The sequence below is a fragment of the Tachyglossus aculeatus genome, chromosome 16 (assembly GCF_015852505.1).
Source record: "Tachyglossus aculeatus isolate mTacAcu1 chromosome 16, mTacAcu1.pri, whole genome shotgun sequence".
Taxonomy (NCBI): Eukaryota; Metazoa; Chordata; class Mammalia; order Monotremata; family Tachyglossidae; genus Tachyglossus; species Tachyglossus aculeatus.
The window spans coordinates 21,085,434-21,106,202 of record NC_052081.1 but is presented as its reverse complement, the minus strand read 5'-3'; the positions used below and the strand labels follow the sequence as shown (position 1 = coordinate 21,106,202).

Sequence of the window (20,769 nt, the reverse complement as noted above, 5' to 3'; positions counted from 1 at the left end):
TACCCAACAACGGGCTCACAGTCTAGAAGGGGGAGACGGACAACAAAACAAAACATGTGAACGGGTGTCAAGTCATCAGAATAAATAGAAGTAAAGCTAGATGCGCATCATTAACAAAATAAAATAAATAGAATAGTAAATATGCACGAGTAAAATAGAGTAATAAATCTGTACAAACGTATAACTAAGCGCTTCCTATGTGCCAAGCACATAGGGAGGTTACAAGCCCACGGGGGGGGCTCCCAGTCTTCATTGCCATTTTCCAGATGAGGTCACCGAGGCCCAGAGAAGTGAAGTGACTTGTCCGAAGTCACACAGCTGACAAATGGCAGAGCCGGGATTTGAACCCATGACCCCTGGCTCCAAAACCCGGGCTCTTTCCACTGAGCCATGCTGCTTCTCATGGGGTAACGGGGTTGAGAAGGGGGAAGAGAAGTCGAGGTTGCCACATAGCAAATAACGAGCCAATGTGTAGGGGAAGCATTGTGGCTCAGTGGAAAGAGCCCGGGCTTTGGAGTCCGAGGTCATGGGTTCAAATCCTGACTCTGCCAACTGTTAGCTGTGTGACTTTGGGCAAGCCACTTCACTTCTCTGGGCCTCAGTTACTTTATCTGTAAAATGGGGATGAAGACTGTGAGCCCCCCGTGGGACAACCTGATTGACTTGTAACCTCCCCGGCGCTTAGAACAGTGCTTTGCACGTAATAAGTGCTTAATAAATGCCATTATTATTATTATTACTATTGTCAGCTGGGTGACCTTGGGCAAATCACTTCACTTCTCTAGGCCTCAGTTTCCTCATCTGTAAAATGAGGATGAAGCCTGGGAGCCCCCCGTGGGACAACCTGATCGCCTTGTAACCTCCCCGGCGCTTAGAACAGTGCTTGGCACAGAGTAAGTGCTTAATAAATGCCATTATTACTATTGTCAGCTGGGTGACCTTGGGCAAATCACTTCACTTCTCTGGGCCTCAGTTACTTTATCTGTAAAATGGGGATGAAGACTGGTAGCCCCCCGTGGGACAACCTGATCGCCTTGTAATCTCCCCGGCGCTTAGAACAGTGCTTTGCACATAGTAAGTGCTTAATAAATGCCATCATTATTATTACTATTGTCAGCTGGGTGACTTTGGGCAAGTCACTTCACTTGTCTGTGCCTCAGTTCCCTCATTAGTAAGATGGGGATGAAGACTGGGAGCCCCCAGTGGGACAACCTGATCGCCTTGTAATCTCCTTGGCGCTTAGAACAGTGCTTTGCACATAGTAAGTGCTTAATAAATGCCGTTATTATTATTACTATTGTCAGCTAGGTGACTTTGGGCAAGTCACTTCACTTCTCTGGGCCTCAGTTCCCTCATCTGTAAAATGGGAATGAAGACTGGGAGCCCCCCGTGGGACAACCTGATTGCCTTGTAACCTCCCCTGCGCTCAGAACAGTGCTTTGCACATAGTAAGCGCTTAATAAATGCCATCATCATCATCATCATCAGGTAAAATAAATAAGTAGAGTGAAAAATACGTGCAAATATATATATATATATATGTATGTACAGGACGGGATGAGGGAATCCTGGTCACCATCATGGCGGCGGGCGCTGAGGCGCGTCGCGCGGGAAAGGGCACGTGGCCGAGGGCGCGAGGAGGGTGGGGGAGGGGAGCCGCGCGCCCACCCCTGCTTCCGGTCGCGCGCTCGCTCTCCCGCTCTCGCGCTTGCGCACGCGCGCGGCCCCCGGCCGAGACACTCACCAGGCCGCGGCCTGCGAGCCGCAGTAACCCCTGCATCACCCCGGCCTCCAACGGGCCCACAGGCGGACGGACGGGGGCCCGCGAGGCCCAAACCCAGCGCCGGCCAGAGGGTGCGGTAGGGCGCACGCGCACGCGCGGGGGGGCGGGGCCGGGCCGGTCGCGCGAGATTTGGGGAGTCGCGGGGCACAACAAACATGGCGGGACCAACATGGCGGCCTGAGGCGGCCGGGAGGCGGGTGACGGGGCGGCGGCGGCGGCGGCCCGCAGGTAAAACCCTCCGGGCCGCGGCCCCGCTCCAGGATTAAACGATTTATTAGAATAATAATGGGATCTGTTCAGCGCTTACTATGTGCCAAGCACTGTTCTAAGCGCTGGGGAGGCTACAAGGTGATCAGGTGGTCTCACTTGGGGGCTCACAGGTTTCATCCCCATTTTCCCGATGAGGTAACTGAGGCCCAGAGAGTGATGATGAGGATGATGGCGGCATTTGTTAAGCGCTTACTATGTGCCAAGCACTGTTCTAAGCGCTAGGGAGGTTACAAGGGGATCAGGTGGTCTCACTTGGGAGCTCACAGTTTTCATCCCCATTTTCCCGATGAGGTAACTGAGGCCCAGAGAATGATGCTGATGGCATTTGTTAAGCGCTTACAATGTGCCAAGCACTGCTCTAAGCGCTGGGGAGGTTACAGGGGGATCAGGTGGTCCCACTTGGGGGCTCACAGTTTTCATCCCCATTTTCCCGATGAGGTAACTGAGGCCCAGAGAGTGATGATGAGGATGATGGCGGCATTTGTTAAGCGCTTACTATGTGCCAAGCACTGTTCTAAGCGCTGGGGAGGACACAAGGTGATCAGGTGGTCGCACTTGAGGACTCACTTTTAATCCCCATTTTCCCGATGAGGCAACTGAGGCCCAGAGAATGATGCTGATGGCATTTGTTAAGCGCCTACTATGTGCCAAGCACTGTTCTAAGCGCTGGGGAGGTTACAAGGGGATCAGGTGGTCTCACTTGGGAGCTCACAGTTTTCATCCCCATTTTCCCGATGAGGTAACTGAGGCCCAGAGAATGATGCTGATGGCATTTGTTAAGCGCTTACAATGTGCCAAGCACTGCTCTAAGCGCTGGGGAGGTTACAGGGGGATCAGGTGGTTCCACTTGGGGGCTCACAGTTTTCATCCCCATTTTCCCGATGAGGTAACTGAGGCCCAGAGAGTGGTGATGATGATGATGGCGGCATTTGTTAAGCGCCTACTCTGTGCCAAGCACTGCTCTAAGCGCTGGGGAGGTTACAGGGGGATCAGGTGGGTCCACTTGGGGGCTCACATTTAATCCCCATTTTCCCGATGAGGTAACTGAGGCCCAGAGAGTGATGATGAGGATGATGGCGGCATTTGTTAAGCGCTTACTCTGTGCCAAGCACTGTTCTAAGCGCTAGGGAGGTTACAAGGGGATCAGGTGGTCTCACTTGGGAGCTCACAGTTTTCATCCCCATTTTCCCGATGAGGTAACTGAGGCCCAGAGAATGATGCTGATGGCATTTGTTAAGCGCTTACAATGTGCCAAGCACTGTTCCAAGCGCTGGGGAGGCTACAAGGTGATCAGGTGGTCCCACTTGGGGGCTCACAGTTTTCATCCCCATTTTCCCGATGAGGTAACTGAGGCCCAGAGAGTGATGATGAGGATGATGGCGGCATTTGTTAAGCGCTTACTATGTGCCAAGCACTGTTCTAAGCGCTGGGGAGGACACAAGGTGATCAGGTGGTCGCACTTGAGGACTCACTTTTAATCCCCATTTTCCCGATGAGGCAACTGAGGCCCAGAGAATGATGCTGATGGCATTTGTTAAGCGCCTACTATGTGCCAAGCACTGTTCTAAGCGCTGGGGAGGTTACAAGGGGATCAGGTGGTCCCACTCGGGGGCTCACTTTTAATCCCCATTTTCCCGATGAGGTAACTGAGGCCCAGAGAGTGATGATGATGATGGCATTTGTTAAGCGCTTACTATGTGCCAAGCACTGTTCTAAGCGCTGGGGGGATACAAGGCGATGAGGTGGTCCCACATGGGGCTCACAGTTTTCATCCCCATTTTCCAGATGAGGGAACTGAGTCCCAGAGAAGTGACTTGCCCAAAGTCACCCGGCTGACAGTTGTTATAATAGTAATGGCATTTGTTAAGCGCTTACTGTGTGCAAAGCACTATTCTAAGCGCTGGGGGGATACAAGGCGATGAGGTGGTTCCACAGGGGGCTCACAGTTTTAATCCCCATTTTACAGATGAGGTCACTGAGGCCCAGAGAAGTGAAGTGACTTGCCCAAAGTCACCCGGCTGACAGTTATAATAATAATGGCATTTGTTAAGCGCTTACTATGTGCCAAGCACTGTTCTAAGCGCTGGGGGGATACAAGGCGATGAGGTTGTCCCACATGGGGCTCACAGTTTTAATCCCCATTTTACAGATGAGGGAACTGAGGCCCAGAGAAGTGAAGTGACTTGCCCAAAGTCACCCGGCTGACAGTTATAATAATAATGGCATTTGTTAAGCGCTTACTATGTGCCAAGCACTGTTCTAAGCGCTGGGGGATACAAGGCGATGAGGTGGTCCCACATGGGGCTCACAGTTTTAATCGCCATTTTCCAGATGACGGAACTGAGGCCCAGAGAAGTGAATTGACTTGCCCAAAATCACCCGGCTGACAGTTATAATAATAATGGCATTTGTTAAGCGCTTACTATGTGCAAAGCACTGTTCTAAGCGCTGGGGGGGGATCCAAGGCGATGAGGTGGTCCCACGTGGGGCTCACAGTTTTAATCCCCATGTTACAGATGAGGTCACTGAGGCTCAGAGAAGTGAAGTGACTTGCCCAAAGTCACCGGGCTGACAGTTATAATAATAATGGCATTCGTTAAGCCCTTACCATGTGCAAAGCACTGTTCTAAGCGCTGGGGGGGATACAAGGCGATGAGGTTGTCCCACATGGGACTCACAGTTTTAATCCCCATTTTACAGATGAGGTAACTGAGGCTCAGAGAAGTGAAGTGACTTACCCAAGGTCACGTAGCAGACGTGGTGGAGCCAGGATTCGAACCCATGACCTCTGACTCCGAAGCCCGGGCTCTTTCCACTGAGCCACGCTGCTTCTCTTTATCCTTTTATCTTTATCCTCCCCCGAGTGCTCAGTACGGTGCCCTGCACACAGCGAGCGCTCAGTAAGTACGAAGGATAGTGTTAAGCGCTCACTACGTGCCAAGCCCTGGCCGGGTCATCGGGTCAGCCCATGTGGGGCTCGCCATCTTCATCCCCATTTTACAGACCAGGTGACTGAGGCCCAGAGAAGTAAAGGGGCCTGCCCAGCTGACCAGTGGTGGTGCCGGGATTAGAATAATAATAATAATAACAATAATAATAATAGCATTTAAGTGCTTGCTATGTGCAAGGACCGTCTCTACATGTTGCCAACTTGTACTTCCCAAGCGCTTAGTACAGTGCTCTGCACACAGTAAGCGCTCAATAAATACAATTGAATGAATGAATGAATCCCCATTTTACAGACGAGGTGACTGAGGCCCAGAGAAATAAAGGGGCCTGCCCAGCTGACCGGTGGCGGCGCCGGATTAGAATAATAATAATAATGATGGTATTTGTTAAGCACTTGCTATGTGCAAGGACCGTCTCTATATGTTGCCAACTTGTACTTCCCAAGCGCTTAGTACAGTGCTCTGCACACAGGAAGCGCTCAATAAATACGATTGAATGAATGAAGTGACTTGCGCAGGGTCACCCAGCTGACAGGTGGTGGCGCCAGGATTTGAATAATAATAATAATAATAATAATAATAATAATAATAATAATAATAATAATGGTGATGGTATTTGTTAAGCACTTACTATGTGCAAAGCACTGTTCTAAGAGCTGGGGAGGTTACAAGGTGATCGGGTTGTCCCACGGGGGGCTCCCAGTTTTTGATCCCCATTTTACAGATGAGGGAACTGAGGCCCAGAGAAGTCAAGTGACTCGCCCAGAGTCACCCAACTGACAGGTGGCGGTGCCGGGATTAGAATAATAATAATTATAATGATGATGATGGTATTTGTTAAGCGCTTGCTATGTGCAAAGCACCGTTCTGAGCGCTGGGGAGGTTACAAGGTGATCAGGTTGTCCCGCGGGGGGCTCCCAGTTTTTAATCCCCATTTTACAGATGAGGAAACTGAGGCCCAGAGAAGTGAAGTGACTTGCCCAGAGTCTCCCAGCTGACAGGTGGCGGCGCCGGGATTAGAATAATAATAATAATGGTGATGGTATTTGTTAAGCCCTTACTATGTGCAAAGCACTGTTCTAAGCGCTGGGGAGGTTACAAGGTGATCGGGTTGTCCCACGGGGGGCTCCCAGTCTTCATCCCCGTTTTACAGATGAGGGAACTGAGGCCCAGAGAAGTGAAGTGACTTGCCCAAAGTCACCCAGCTGACAGGTGGCGGTACCGGGATTAGAATAATAATAATAATAGTGATGTTGATGGTATTTGTTAAGCGCTTGCTATGTGCAAAGCACCGTTCTGAGTGCTGGGGAGGTTACAAGGTGATCGGGTTGTCCCACGGGGGGCTCCCAGTTTTTAATCCCCATTTTACAGATGAGGAAACTGAGGCCCAGAGAAGTGAAGTGACTTGCCCAGAGTCTCCCAGCTGACAGGTGGCGGCGCCAGGATTAGAATAATAATAATAATGGTGATGGTATTTGTTAAGCCCTTACTATGTGCAAAGCACTGTTCTAAGCGCTGGGGAGGTTACAAGGTGATCGGGTTGTCCCACGGGGGGCTCCCAGTCTTCATCCCCGTTTTACAGGTGAGGGAACTGAGGCCCAGAGAAGTGAAGTGACTTGCCCAAAGTCACCCAGCTGACAAGTGGCGGTACCGGGATTAGAATAATAATGATAATAATGATGATGATGGTATTTGTTAAGCACTTACTATGTGCAAAGCACTGTTCTAAGCGCTGGGGAGGTTACAAGGTGGTCTTTTAGACTGTGAGCCCACTGTTGGGTAGGGACTGTCTCTATATGTTGCCAACTTGTACTTCCCAAGCGCTTAGTACAGTGCTCTGCACACAGTAAGCGCTCAGTAAATACGATTGATTGATTGATCAGGTTGTCCCGCGGGGGGGCTCCCAGTTTTTAATCTCGATTTTCCAGACGAGGTAACTGAGGCCCAGAGATGTGATGTGACTTGCCCAAAGTCACACAGCTGACAGTTGGCGGAGTCGGGATTTGAACCCATGACCTCTGGCTCCAAAGCCTATGTGAGGCCCAGAGAATTCATTCATTCATTCGGTCGTATTTATTGAGCGCTTACTGTGCGCAGAGCTCTGGACTAAGCGCTTGGGAAGTACAAGTCGGCAACATCGAGAGACGGTCCCCACGCCACAACGGGCTCACAGTCGAAGTGAAGTGGCTTGCCCAGAGTCACCCAGCTGACAGGTGGCGGCGGCGGGATTCGAACCCACGACCTCTGACTCGCAAGCCCGGCCTCTTGCCGCTAAAAGCCATGCAACCCTCCTCCCGAGTTCCCCACTGTGGCAGAGAAGCCCGGGCCCACCCCCTGGACTCTGGCAGGAAAATGCCCAATTTCGGGAGGCGGAATTCCCGCCGCTGGTCCGGATCGTGGATTCCCTGAAATTAGACCGACTTGGACCCGGAGAGGTTTTGCTGTCGGCTTCATCGGGGTGGGAATCGGAGGAGTTATTTTTCTGGGTGCGAGGAGAGGTGCCTTAATGAAGATCTCTCAATTTCTGCCCTGCCCTTCCTAATAATAATAATAATAATAATGGAATTGTTAAGTGCTTACTATGTGCAAAGCACTGTTCTAAGCGCTGGGGTAGATACAAGGTAATCAGGCTGTCCCATGTAGGGCTCACAGACTTCATCCCCATTTTACAGATGAGGGAACTGAGGCCTAGGGAAGTGAAGGGACTTGCCCAGAGTCACACGGCTGACAAGCGGCAGAAGCGGGATTAGAACCCACGACCTCTGACTCCCAAGCCCGGGCTCTTCCCGCAAAGCCACGAAGGTCATCAGATTGGACACAGTCCCGGTCCCACACGGGGCTCACGGTCTTCTTCCCATTTTCCAGCTGAGGGAACCGAGGCCCGGGCAAGTGAAGTGACTTGTCCAAGGTCACCCAGCAGAGAAGTAGCATTTATTAAGCGCTTACTCTGTGCACAGCACTGGTCTAAACGCCGGGGAGGTCACAAGGTGATCAGGTTGGCCCACGGGGGGTCCTACTATTGCGACGTCCTCTGATCGCTCGCTAGTGACCGACGGAAAAACGTGATGTGATTCAGAGGGACTGGGCCCGTCTCTATATGTTGCCAATTTGTACTTCCCAAGCGCTTAGTACAGTGCTCTGCACATAGTGAGCGCTCAATAAATACGATTGATGATGATGATGATGCTAACGGTATGTCGGTTAAAAATCCACTTGGGCGTAAAACGTCGGTTGCCAAGGTTCAACGGTTATCTACTACGCCGATAAACCCGTCGTTCCCGCCGGGTGCTCTTCGAGTCGCTGAGTTTTTAAATATCATCTCTTATCTGAATGCCTTCTTACTTATTCCACTGGACAACCTCGATTTCACGAATTCATCTTTTTGAGCCCGCCGCACTGTCGCCGCCAACGGATCGGGGCGAGCGTTTTTTTTTGCCGTTATGCCCTCTGCTAAACGGTCAAGAAGCTCTCCCTTTTGAATGATGTAACGCGGCCCTGCATATGAGGACAAAATTAACAAAAACTTGATTCTGAGAACTGCGTTGAGAGAAAACATCACCAAAGGCTCTGGTGTACAAGGGGTAATTAATCAGTAGTTGTTGGCTTGTGATCTGTAGCCCCACGAAAGCCGTAATTGAGTAAGGCAGTGTACAAGAAAACTCATCAGAACGAGAAAATGCATCAGAGGACTCTGGATTCAGAAATGAACAGTATCATATTATTCACAATCAGCGCCCGTGCGTTTTTTCTTTAATCGTACTTTCAGATTTAAAACCCTTACGTTCACTGAAATACGTGTGAACGATATCGTATTACAATCAGCGCCCGTGCGTTTTTTCTTTAATCGTACTTTCAGATTTAAAACCCTTACGCTCGCTGAAATATGTGTGAACGATATATTATTCACAATCAGCGCCCATGCTTTTTTTCTTTAATCGTACTTTCAGATTTAAAACCCTTACGCTCGCTGAAATACGTGTGAACGATATATTATTCACAATCAGCGCCCGTGCGTTTTTTCTTTAATCGTACTTTCAGATTTAAAACCCTTACGCTCGCTGAAATGTGTGAACGATATATTATTCACAATCAGCGCCCGTGCTTTTTTTCTTTAATCGTACTTTCAGATTTAAAACCCTTACGCTCGCTGAAATACGTGTGAACAATATCATATTATTCACAATCAGCGCCCGTGCGTTTTTTCTTTAATCATACTTTCAGATTTAAAACCCTTACGCTCGCTGAAATACGTGTGAACGATATGTTATTCACAATCAGCGCCCATGCTTTTTTTCTTTAATCGTACTTTCAGATTTAAAACCCTTACGCTCGCTGAAATACGAGTGAACAATATCATATTATTCACAATCGGCGTGCGTGCGTTTTTTCTTTAATCGTACTTTCAGATTTAAAACCCTTACGCTCGCTGAAATACGAGTGAACAATATCATATTATTCACAATCAGCGTGCGTGCGTTTTTTCTTTAATCGTACTTTCAGATTTAAAACCCTTACGCTCGCTGAAATACGTGTGTGATTGCATCCCGGTTAGAGGAGATCGGTCGTACGAGCTTTCGGTTATGAATGTACCCCGAGCTCGTGTCCCGAAAGCGGATGAGAGGAAAGATAGTTATTCCCATAAACGTATATTTTATGTAAATCCCAGGATCTGTAAAGTTTGCGTCTATCTGGGGTAGCCCTGAGTTTTGGCTTGCGCTTGCGCTGGCCGTTGAAGCCGATCAGAATCCAGGTGCTTTTCTAGAGGAGCAGTGCGGTGTCGTGGATAGAGCGCGGGCATGGGATTCAGAAGGTCGTGGGTTCTAATCCCGACTCCACCTCTTGTCTGCTGCGTGACCTCGGGCAAGTCACTTCACTTCCCCAGGCCTCAGTTACCTCATCTGGAAAATGGGGATCGAGACTGAGAGCCTCACGTGGGACAGGGACTGCGTTCCACCCAATTTGCTTGTGTCCACCCCAGTAAGCACTTAACAAATACCATAATAATAATAATAATAATAATAATTACTACTAGACCCGGGCAGAAACCCTGAGGGCCCTTCCTCTTGGACCCCTCATTTGCTTTTCTCACAGGGCAACTGCACTTTTGTTCATCCAAGTACTTGACTTTGAGGTCACGGTCTGATTTAGCAGCAGAGTGTGGACTAAGAGAGGGGAACTGTGGTCATTAGTTCGTATTATTCATATTAATTCATATTAATTCAGGAAGACTGCTGGGTGGATTTATCCAGATGGATCACTGGAGAGTTGACTTGGCCCTACAAAGGGGGATTCCACTGAGCTAAGGTCTCCTGTTGCGTTACCAACTCTGGTTTTTCAGTAGCCTGTCAGTCTGTCGTAACAAGAAGCTTAAAGTTCTTCCCCCAGAGAGCATCATCCCAGTCTTGTTTGGAGAAAGTCTGTTCTGTTTTTTAATACCATGAGAACTTTTTCAGAAGAACTGGTCCAATGAACTTCCATTGCCACCCATTTACTGGCTAACGGTTTTTGACTCCGTGCTCTATCGCTCATCGTAATTCCTTCCGGAGAGCAGATTGGGGCCCGTGTTGGATCCTGAATTTATGGTTGTCTTTCTTTGCAGAACCCTGTAGGCCTTTTCAATTTTAGTTGAATTCCTCTCGATGGCCTTTTGGAGTCCATCGGCGCATCGCCGGAGTGAATCTCTGATACTCGGCTATTCCTCAATGTTAGAGTGGGAAGAAAGAAGTGGAACTGATTTGGGTTGAAAAGGTAAGCTTGTTTTTTCTGTGACACATTTGTTTTTCCTCATCACATATTGGGTAAAACTATCACCTCGGGGACGCTGAGAAGCTCTGAATGGACAGCGCCGTGTGTTTTCATTCATTCAGTCGTATTTATTGAGCGCTTACCGTGTGCAGAGCACTGTACTAAGCGCTTGGGAAGTTGGCAACATATAGAGACGGTCCCTACCCAACAACGGGCTGACCAGCCTCCCACCCGAGACGTATCTTTGAAGGCATGAACGTCCCCAGCTCTAACTGGATGAAGTATTCTGCACTTTAAGGAAATTAGCCCACGGTCAAGTGACTGAGATGGGGATTTCAAGTGTGTATGTTACTTAACCAAGTGTCATGCTCTCTTGTTTAAAGAGGTGGGCAGCTCCACTGTACCAAACAGAAGAGCAATTCACTCGTCCCCCAGATCTACCTCTCTGCCGACAATATCACTAAAAGGGACAGTTGGGGAGATTGAAAGGTTCGGCCTTAACGGTGTCGCGGGAAGTCCAGGAGGGCGACCAAATCTGTTGCTCTTAGGCCAAACGTTCCTTTCTGCCATTGCTGGAGAATGGTTTATTCAGCCTGGTGTTCAAGTTCTCTTACCTTATGCCGAATTGTATAGAAACGCTCTGGGTGTGTCACTCCCGTCCTCAGAAATCTCCAGCGGTTGCCTGTCAACGTACGAATCAAGCAAAAACTCCTCACTCGGCTTCAAGGCCCTCCATCCCCTCGCCCCCTCCTACCTCACCTCCCTTCTTTCCTTCTCCTCCCCATCGACCCCCCCCTCCCTCTGCCCTACCTCCTTTCCCTCCCCACAGCACTTTGTATATATTTGTACATATTTATTACACTATTGTACATATTTACTACTCTATTTTATTAATGATATGCATATAGCTATAATTCTGTTTATTCTGACGGTCTTGACACCCATCTACGTGTTTTGTTTTGCTATCTCCCCCTTCTAGACCGTGAGCCCGTCGTTGGGTAGGGACCGCCTCTATATGTTGCCGACTTGGACTTCCCAAGCGCTTAGTACAGTGCTCTGTACACAGTAAGCGCTCAATCGTTACAATTGAGTGAATGAAAGAGTGAATTAAGCACTTGGGGGAGGTCAGGAGAATTGTTAGACAAGTTCCCTGCCCACAGAGGACTGACATCAAGTGGGGGAGACAGACATTAAAATAAAGTATAGATGGGAGAATTAACGGAGTATAAAGAGACGTACGTAAGTGCTGTGGGGGCGGAGGGGGGTGAGTTTTAAAGTGCTTTAGAAGTTCGGACTTAAACGCTTAGGTGACGCCGTCAGGGAGGGAGAATAGACTGGGGAAATGAAAGATTCGGCAGGGAAGGCTTCCGAGGGGAGAGAAAATAAATAAAAAATAATTATTTCTTTCATTCAGTCGTATTTATTGAGCACTTACTATGTGCAGAGCACTGTACCGAGCGCTTGGGAAGTACAAGTTGGCAACATAGAGAGATAGTCCCTACCCAATAATGATGGTATTTGTTAAGCTCTTACTATGTGCTAAGCACTGGGAGCGATACAAGATCATCATGTTGTCCCACGTGAGGCTCACGGTCTTAATCGGATGAGGGAACCGAGGCCCAGAGAAGTGAAGTGACCTCCCAGAGTCACCCAGCTGACAGACGGCGGAGCCGGGATTAGAGCCCACGACCTCCGACTCCCAAGCCCGGGCTCTTTCCACCGAGCCACGCCGAGATGTGAATTGAGAGGGCTCTGAAGGAGAGAGTGGTGGGGTGTAGGATATGAAGCGGGTGGAAGGAGTTTCCAGACAGGAGGGAGATTTCGTTCGTTCATTCGATCGTATTTATTGAGGGCTTACTCTGTGCAGAGCACTGTACTAAGCGCTTGGGAAGTACGAGTCACCAACATTTAAAGACGGGCCCTACCCAACAATGGGCTCACAGTCTAGAAGGGGGAGACAGACAACAAAACAGAATATATTAACAAAATAAAATAAATAGAATGGTAAATATGTACAAGTAAAATAAATAGAGTGATAATAATAGTAATAAATAGCGGGAGATCAAGAACGAGGGGTCAACAAGACAGGTGATCATGGCCTAATAACTAGGTTGGTGTTAGAGGAGCAAACTGGGTTATAATGCCACACTAGGGAAAGTGTGCCTTAGCACACTTATGTGCTGAATTAGGGAATTCTGTACTAGGGAAAGATTGAGTGCCTTCAAGCCGACGGGGAAGAGCGGAGGAGTGACGTGGCCCGGGAAAGCGTACAGGCCTGGGAATCGGAGGAGCCGGGTTCTAATCCCGGCTCCACCACTTGTCCGTTGTGTAAAGTGAGGCAAGTCACTTCACTGGCCTGTGCCTCCGTTACCTCCTCTGTAATTAAGCCTCTGAGCCCCACGCTGGACGCGGACTCTGTCCAACCTGATTGTCCGTCTCCGCCCCGGCACTCAGTACGGTGCCTGGCAACGCACTGAGTGCTTAAGAAATACCATTTAAAAAAAAGTCAAAAGAGCCTCTGCTTGATGGGGTAACCATTGGAGGCTGCCCATCGTAAACACAGTCATAACAAACATTCGTAAACATTAACCTAAGCCAAGTGTGCGGTGACAGAAGTGACTGGATGAAAGAGTAAAGAATTGCATGCCGGAGAGAAAACACCAGATTAAAAAAAAAAATGGAAAGGGAAAGCGTAAGTGCGTTGTCTAACACCATGCGAAGAATGATATTATTTAGTCTTCGTTAGTACTCAGCTTTATAACCGAAACGGAACTCATAAAAGCGGTGTTTCTTCTGTACTTGTTGTGGGCTAGGCACCGTACTAAGCACAGGGGTGAATACAAGATAATGAGGTTGGATACGGTCTCTCTGTCCCGCACGGGGCTCACAGTCTAAGGGGTAGAAAGACCAGATATTTATTTTATCCCCATTTTACGGTTGAGGAAGCCGAGGGGCGGAGAAGTTAAGCGGCTTACCCAAGGACCAAATCCCAGCTCCGTCAGTTGTCAGCTGTGTGACTTTGGGCAAGTCACTTCACTTCTCTGTGCCTCAGTTCCCTCATCTGTAAAATGGGGATTAAGACTGGGAGCCCCATGTGGGACAACCTAATCACCTTGTATCCCCCCAGTGCTTTGCACATAGTAAGCGCTTAACAAATACCATTATTATTATTAAGGACATAAGATAGGCAAGCGGCAGAGATGAGATTAGGACCCAGGTTCCCTGACTCACAGTACCAGTAATAAGTCGTAATAATGGTACTTGTTAAGCGTCCACTACGTGCCGAACGCTTTTCTAAGCGCTGGGGCAGATACGGGATAATCGGGTCCTCCGACTCGCGAGCCCGTGTTCTTCCCGCTGGGCCACGCCGCTTCTCGAACCCCAAGCCTCTTCCATTAGGCCGTACTGCTTCTTGAAACTAAGCCATAGTGAGGCTTATTTCAGAAACACTTCCTCTCTGTCCTTACTGGGGACTTGAATCAGCTGTTATAGCAGCCACTTGATGTGGGATATTAGAGGTTGCCGAAGCTTAGCCTCTTAGGGTACTTAGTGGAGGAAGTCAGAGCTGTTCACAGATCTTGTTTTAGCCAGATACGCAGATACTAAATACCACTGATTGATTGATTCATCGAATCCCGTGGGATGTTGGGACCCCAATTCCCAGAAGCCTGAGAAACAGCCATGGTTCACGTGCAACCTCAAGAAGAGAAGCCTGGACCGCTGAGGCCCGGGGATCTGCAGGGGCTAGGCCCCGAGGGGCAGGCACCGGGATCCGGCTGATGTAGAACTCGAGAAAAAACATATTTATGGCTTAGAGGAACTAAAGGTGCTCCCTCTGGCCCTGGTTATCTGATTCGCCTTATTCCGAATAAGTACCGTGCCAGATTTTTGATCCACCTGAAGTGGGGCTGAAGCGCAGTGGGGGAATTCAACAGCGAGTCGGGGGAAGGGAGAAATGGCCAACGGGAGAAGGAGAAAGGGAAAAGCTGGCGGGCGATTCACGGAGCCGCCGCCGCCGTCATCCGGGCGGAAGCGAAGCCACTGACCGAACGAGCCCTTCCTCTGCTGTTCGCGAGAATGTCCGGCACGGCTGGGAAGACGCCGTTCTCAGGGCACCAGAAACGACGAGCGATGGTCCCGATGGGTCCGTTCAGCTCTGGAAGCGGTGGCAGAGAGTAAGAGGTTAAGCTGTCCCTTCTCCGCTTCTTACTGCCTTGTCACTGCATATGCAGCTGGTAGGTCTTTCCATGGCCTTTCTAGCGGTGGGATGAAGCCTCCGGATTGGGACCGGGACTGTGTTCGGCCTCTCAATCTCTGGGGTATCCCACCCCAACATTTGGTAAGGCCCCTGGCTTATAGTAAGCGCTTTCATAAGTGCCGTCGAATAAAGCCAACAAACAAAACGTACAGTGACCGAAACCGACCCGGTGTAGGTATTTACAGCTCGGTGACTTGAGGTGTAAATTTCTGTTTCTGGTGTAACTAAGTCATCTCTACCGGGTGGCCAGTAGCGGAAGGGTGGGTGTTTCATCAAAGTTTTGGTGAAACTTAAGAGGCCGTTAAAATTCTCTTGCGGAACGAACCCGGGGTTGTTTTTTGGGACAAACCTCTGCGGCCATGATTATGTTGACGCATTTTAAGTCCTCTGCCTATATTAAATCGGAAACTTTCTGAAGTAATTTCGTTTTTTTTAGGGAAAAAGTTGGGGAGATGATGATGATGGCATTTATTAAGCACTTACTATGTGCAAAGCACTGTTCTAAGCACTGGGGAGGTTATAAGGCGATCAGATTGTCCCACGGGGGGCTCGCAGTCTTAATCCCCATTGTACGGATGAGGGAACTGAGGCCCAGAGAAGTGAAGTGACTTACCCAAAGTCACACAGCTGACAGTTGGCAGAGCCGGGATTTGAACCCATGACCTCTGACTCCAAAGCCCGTGTTTTTTCCACACGGGCCACACTGCTTCTCAATGGGAGGTAACACATTTTTCCACGGCAGGGTTAATGGCTGGCCTCCTTTTCCCGAATGGCATGTGGCGTATAGCCCGGGCTCAACAGATATTCATCTACTCGTCAGTGATAAGTGAAGAATCAAGGTTGCCCAGCTGGTCCTAACAGATACACACGTCCACTCTGTAGAGACAAGTGGAAAATCACAGTGAGGGAGCCAGAAAGTAACTGAGATGAGACATCAGCAAACTCAGAGAGTTAAGCTTCACTCGGGCAAAGGTGAGAAAATAGCCGGCAGCGATAATTTCGATACCCTTGCGTACAGAGCTAGACTGATACACTCTTCTACTTGCGGGGGTCAATATCAGGTAGTGATTCTCAGGCTTTGAGACCTAAATCTGTTGGAAAAGACACATCCTGCTTCTTGCAGAGTCTGAAGACAGCGCCCGTCGACTGTTCTCAGCATCAGATAATAGTCACCTTCCGTAAAGACGCCTCTCTGAATCAATCAATCAATCGTATTGAGCACTTACTTTGTGCAGAGCACTGTACTAAGCGCTTGGGAAGTACAAGCCGGCAACATAGAGAGACAGTCCCTACCCAACAGTGGGCTCACAGTCTAGAAGGGGGAGACAGAGAACAAAACCAAACATACTAACAAAATAAAATAAATAGAATAGATATGTACAAGTAAAATAAATAGAGTAATAAATATGTACAAACATATATACATGTATACAGGTGCTGTGGGGAAGGGAAGGAGGTGATCCTATGCAAATGGACACAGCTGTGTGACTTTGGGCAAGTCACTTCACTGGGCCTCAGTTACCTCATCTGGAAAATGGAGATTAAAACTGTGAGCTCCCCGTGGGACAACCTGATCACCTTGTAATGTCCCCAGCGCTTAGAACAGTGCTTTGCACATAGTAAGCGCTTAACAAATACCATCATCATTATTATTATTATTACACAGGGTGGGCAGAAAGTTGCCGAGATAAGACTCAAACAAATATGGGAAGCCAAACTTTTGTCTGGGGAACTAAGCCAAAGTTTTTCAAGCCCTACCTCTGTGAAATTACTAATAAAGCAGAGGGCAGGAGGGGGGAGAGCAGAGCTTCAAAAGCAAATAAGCAAATTTTACTCTTTATTTATTTATTTATTTATTTTATTTGTACATATCTATTCTATTTATTTTATTTTGTTAGTATGTTTGGTTTTGTTCTCTGTCTCCCCCTTTTAGACTGTGAGCCCACTGTTGGGTAGGGACTGTCTCTATATGTTGCCAATTTGTACTTCCCAAGCGCTTAGTACAGTGCTCTGCACATAGTAAGCGCTCAATAAATACGATTGATGATGATGATGATGATAAGCCATTAGGGGAAAGACGGGTTTCCCGAACAGATGGAGAGAAGAGGATTAAGACCGTGAGCCTCATGTGGGACGGGGATTTGGTCCAACCTAATTATCTTATATTTACCCCAGCGCTTAATTATTAGTGCCGGATACATGGTAAGGGCATAACAAATGCCATTTTGAAAAAAAACATTCGTTTTGTAAATCACGCTGTAGCTTGGAGCCTTAATTTCACAACAGGTATTTAAGGTAGTATCTTCGGAAGGAAAGTGCTGTAACTCAGCCCTCGCAGGGTAGGTAGAACTTTAGAAGCGGTGTGGCCCAGTGGGCAGAGCCCAGATTTGGGAGTCAGAGGACCCAGGTTCTAATCCTGGCCCCGCCACTTGTTTGCTGGGTGACCTTAGGTGAGTCCCTGACTTCTCTGTGCCTTCAGTTCCCTCATCTGCAAAATGGGGATCCAATACCTGCTCCCCCTCCTACATAGACTGTGAGCCCCAAGTGGGACCGGATTATTCCCTCAAGCGGATTTATTGAGCGCTCACTGTGTGTGGAGCACTGTACTAAGCGCTTGGGAAGTATATATAGAGGCGGTCCCTACCCAACAATGGGCTCACAGCTTTTAGTACAGTGCTTGATGTAGCGCTGAACAAATACCACAGTTATTATATCACGGTTATTGGGTGTATTAAACTGCCGATTTTCTCTATTTCTCTCAGTTCCGTAAGCATTTTCAATATCTGTAAATGCATCATCATTTTTTGAGTGTAGCATCTGCGAGTCACTGTTTGATCGGCCCCCGCTTTCCCCCGTTAATCTCGTGTTAATTCTGGAAATCTTCAGGATGACTCTTCTCTATTGGCCGCCCTAATTCATTGTCAATTTCTGTGGGACCGGATTATTCATTCATTCAGTCAATCGTATTTATTGAGCACTGTACTGAGCGCTTGGGAAGTACAAGTTGGCATCGTATAGAGACAGTCCCTACCCAACAATGGGCTCACAGCATTTAGTGTAGTGCTTGACGTGACGCTGAACAAATACCACAGTTATTGTATCACGGTTATTGGGTGTATTAAACTGCCGATTTTCTCTGTTTCGGTTCTGTAAGCATTTTCAGTATTCATTCATTCAGTCGTATTTATTGAGCGCTTCTGTGTGCAGAGCACTGTACTAAGCGCTTGGGAAGTATATATAGAGGCGGTCCCCACCCTACAATGGGCTCACAGCATTTAGTGCAGTGCTGGATGTACCGCTGAACAAATACCACAGTTATTATATCACAGTTATTGGGTGTATTAAACTGCCGATTTTCTCTATTTCTCTCGGTTCTGTAAGCGTTTTCAATATCTGTAGATGTATCATCATTTTTGAGTGTAGCACCTGCGAGTCACTGTTTGATCCGCCCCCGTCTTCCCCCGTTAATCTCGTGTTAACTCTGGAAATCTTCAGGATGACTCTCCTCTTTTGGCCGCCCTAATTCACGGTCACTTTCTGCTCGACCCTGCCTCGGGTTAAATAATCTCAATTTTAGTGTCTCTGAGTTGAATCGTCTCTGTATAGGCAATACGTCGCAGTGCGGCTGAGCTGTGGCTTTTGTAAACGCGGATCTATCGTGAGGTATGTCTACGATGTCATAGACTGGGATCTCTCCCAAAACTTCCGTAAAAACGGTTGGCAGTTCTTTTCTGGGCTGTGTGCCGTTCAGATAAGCGGCACCCGGCCACTTCGTTAGGGTCATTCAGAACATAATAGCGCCGCATTAACTGAATGTGGAGTTTTAGGATGACTATTAGTCATGGTAGTGGTACCATGGCTGACGGTGGTAGTGATTTTTCAAGCTATAGTGAAGACTTCTCATTCTGATGGAACAGCAGCCTTCTCATTCGTAGCGGGCCAGCCTCATCTGGACGCTTCCTCGCACCTCTGAACCCCCCTCACCTTCAGGGTCTCCTTCGGTCATTGTCTCGACTCACCTGCTCTCTTCGGAGAGGTCACTACTACATCCGTCCTGACATCTTGCAGTGATGCGGGGGATTGGCCAGGCGTCAAACGACAAAGTCGGTGTAGCGCGGCGGAGCCGTAATCTGGGGTGAAAAGCAGCTCACCGTAACGGTCGTATCTCCGAGTTGCACGGATCGTGGTGCGTTGTAACCTGGGGCGCCCCCGTATTACGATTTGGTCGGTCAGTCGGTCGTATTTGTTGAGTGCTTACTACGTGCAGGACACTGTACTAAGCCCTTGGGAGAGCACAGTATAGCAGTATAACAGACATTCCCCACAGTGAGCTTACGGGCTAGAGGGGGACACGGACAATATAAATATATAAAATTACCGATATGTGCGGAAGTGCTTTGGGGCCGGGAGCGGGGGGAATTCATTCATTCAGCCATTCATTTGATCGTATTTATTGAGCGTTTACTGTGTGCAGAGCACTATACTAAGCGCTTGGGCAACATATAGAGACGGTCCCTACCCAACAACGGGCTCGCAGTCTAGAAGGGGGAGACAGACAATGGAACAAAACATGTAGACGGGAGTCAGAATCGTCAGAACAAATAGAACTATAGCTCTATGCACATCATTACCAAAATAAATAGAATAGTAAATATGTACAAGTAAAGTAGAGTAATAAATCTGTACAAATATATACGAGTGCTATGGGGAGGGGAAGGAGGAGAGGAAAAGGGGGTGATGAATAAAGGGGGCAAGTCAGAGGAGTGGGAGAAGAGGAAGGGAGGGCTTAATCGGGGAAGGCCTCTTGGAAGAGATGGGCTTCCGATGAGGCTTTTAAGGCGGGGAGAGTAATTGGAGAGGGAGGGTATTCCAGGCCAGAGGAGGAACATAGGCGAGAGGTCAACAGTGAGATAAATTAGATTGAGGTACAGTGAGATGGATAACATTAGAAGAGAGAAATATGTAGGCTGGGTTATAGTAGAAAAATACTGACGTGAAGTAAGAGGCGGTAAGGTGAACGCTTTAAAGCCGTTGCTAAGGAGTTTCTGTGATGCGGAGGTGGAGGGGCAACCGCTGGAGGTTCTCGAGGGGAAACGCGGACTGAATGTTTTTGTAGAAAAATTATCCGGGCAGCAGAGTGAAGTACGGACTAGAGTAGGGAGAGACGGAGATCGGCGAGGAGGCTGATACAGTAAACAAGGCGGGATAGGATAAAGGGATGTGGTAGCAGTTTGATTGGAGAGGGAAGACGGGATTTTAGCGATCTTGTGACAGTCGGACCAGCCAGTTTTAGCAACGGAATGAACGTGTGGGTTGAACGAGAGAGAGGAGTGAAGGAAAACGCCGAGGTGATGGGCTTGTGAGACAGGAAGGATTGTGGTGCCTGCCGCATAAAGTCAGGGGAAGGACGGGGTTTGGGTGGGAAGGTGAGTTCTGTTTTAGACGAGTTAAGTTTGAGGTGACGGTGGAACACCCGAGTCGTGGTGTCTCGAAGGGAGGAGGAAATGTGAGCCTGCAGAGAGGGGAGAGAGGTCAGGTCTGGAGATGTAGATTTGGGAATCATCCACCTGGAGATGGTTGTCGAAGCCGGGTGAGCAGATGAGTTCTCCAAGGGAGTGGAGATGGAGACTAGATGGGGACCTAGAGCTGCACCACGGGGGACCCCAACGGTTACGGGGGGGGGGAGACGGAGGAGGAGCCCGCCCAAGAGACTTAGAATGAGCAGACCAGGAGAAGACAAGTGTCGGCGAAGCCGAGATTGGAGA

At 48.7% G+C, this 20,769-nt stretch overlaps 1 protein-coding gene across 1 annotated transcript in view; it reads left to right on the top strand.

The window, feature by feature from the left end:
* Positions 1-1,983: 1,983 nt before the first annotated feature.
* IKZF5 (IKAROS family zinc finger 5) overlaps positions 1,984-20,769 on the top strand; it is a 46,652-nt gene continuing 27,866 nt past the window's right edge. The window contains exons 1-2 of the mRNA XM_038757670.1: positions 1,984-2,011; positions 10,601-10,749. The gene's annotated coding sequence lies outside the window, so the exon portion shown is untranslated. The remainder of the gene's footprint in view (positions 2,012-10,600; positions 10,750-20,769) is intronic.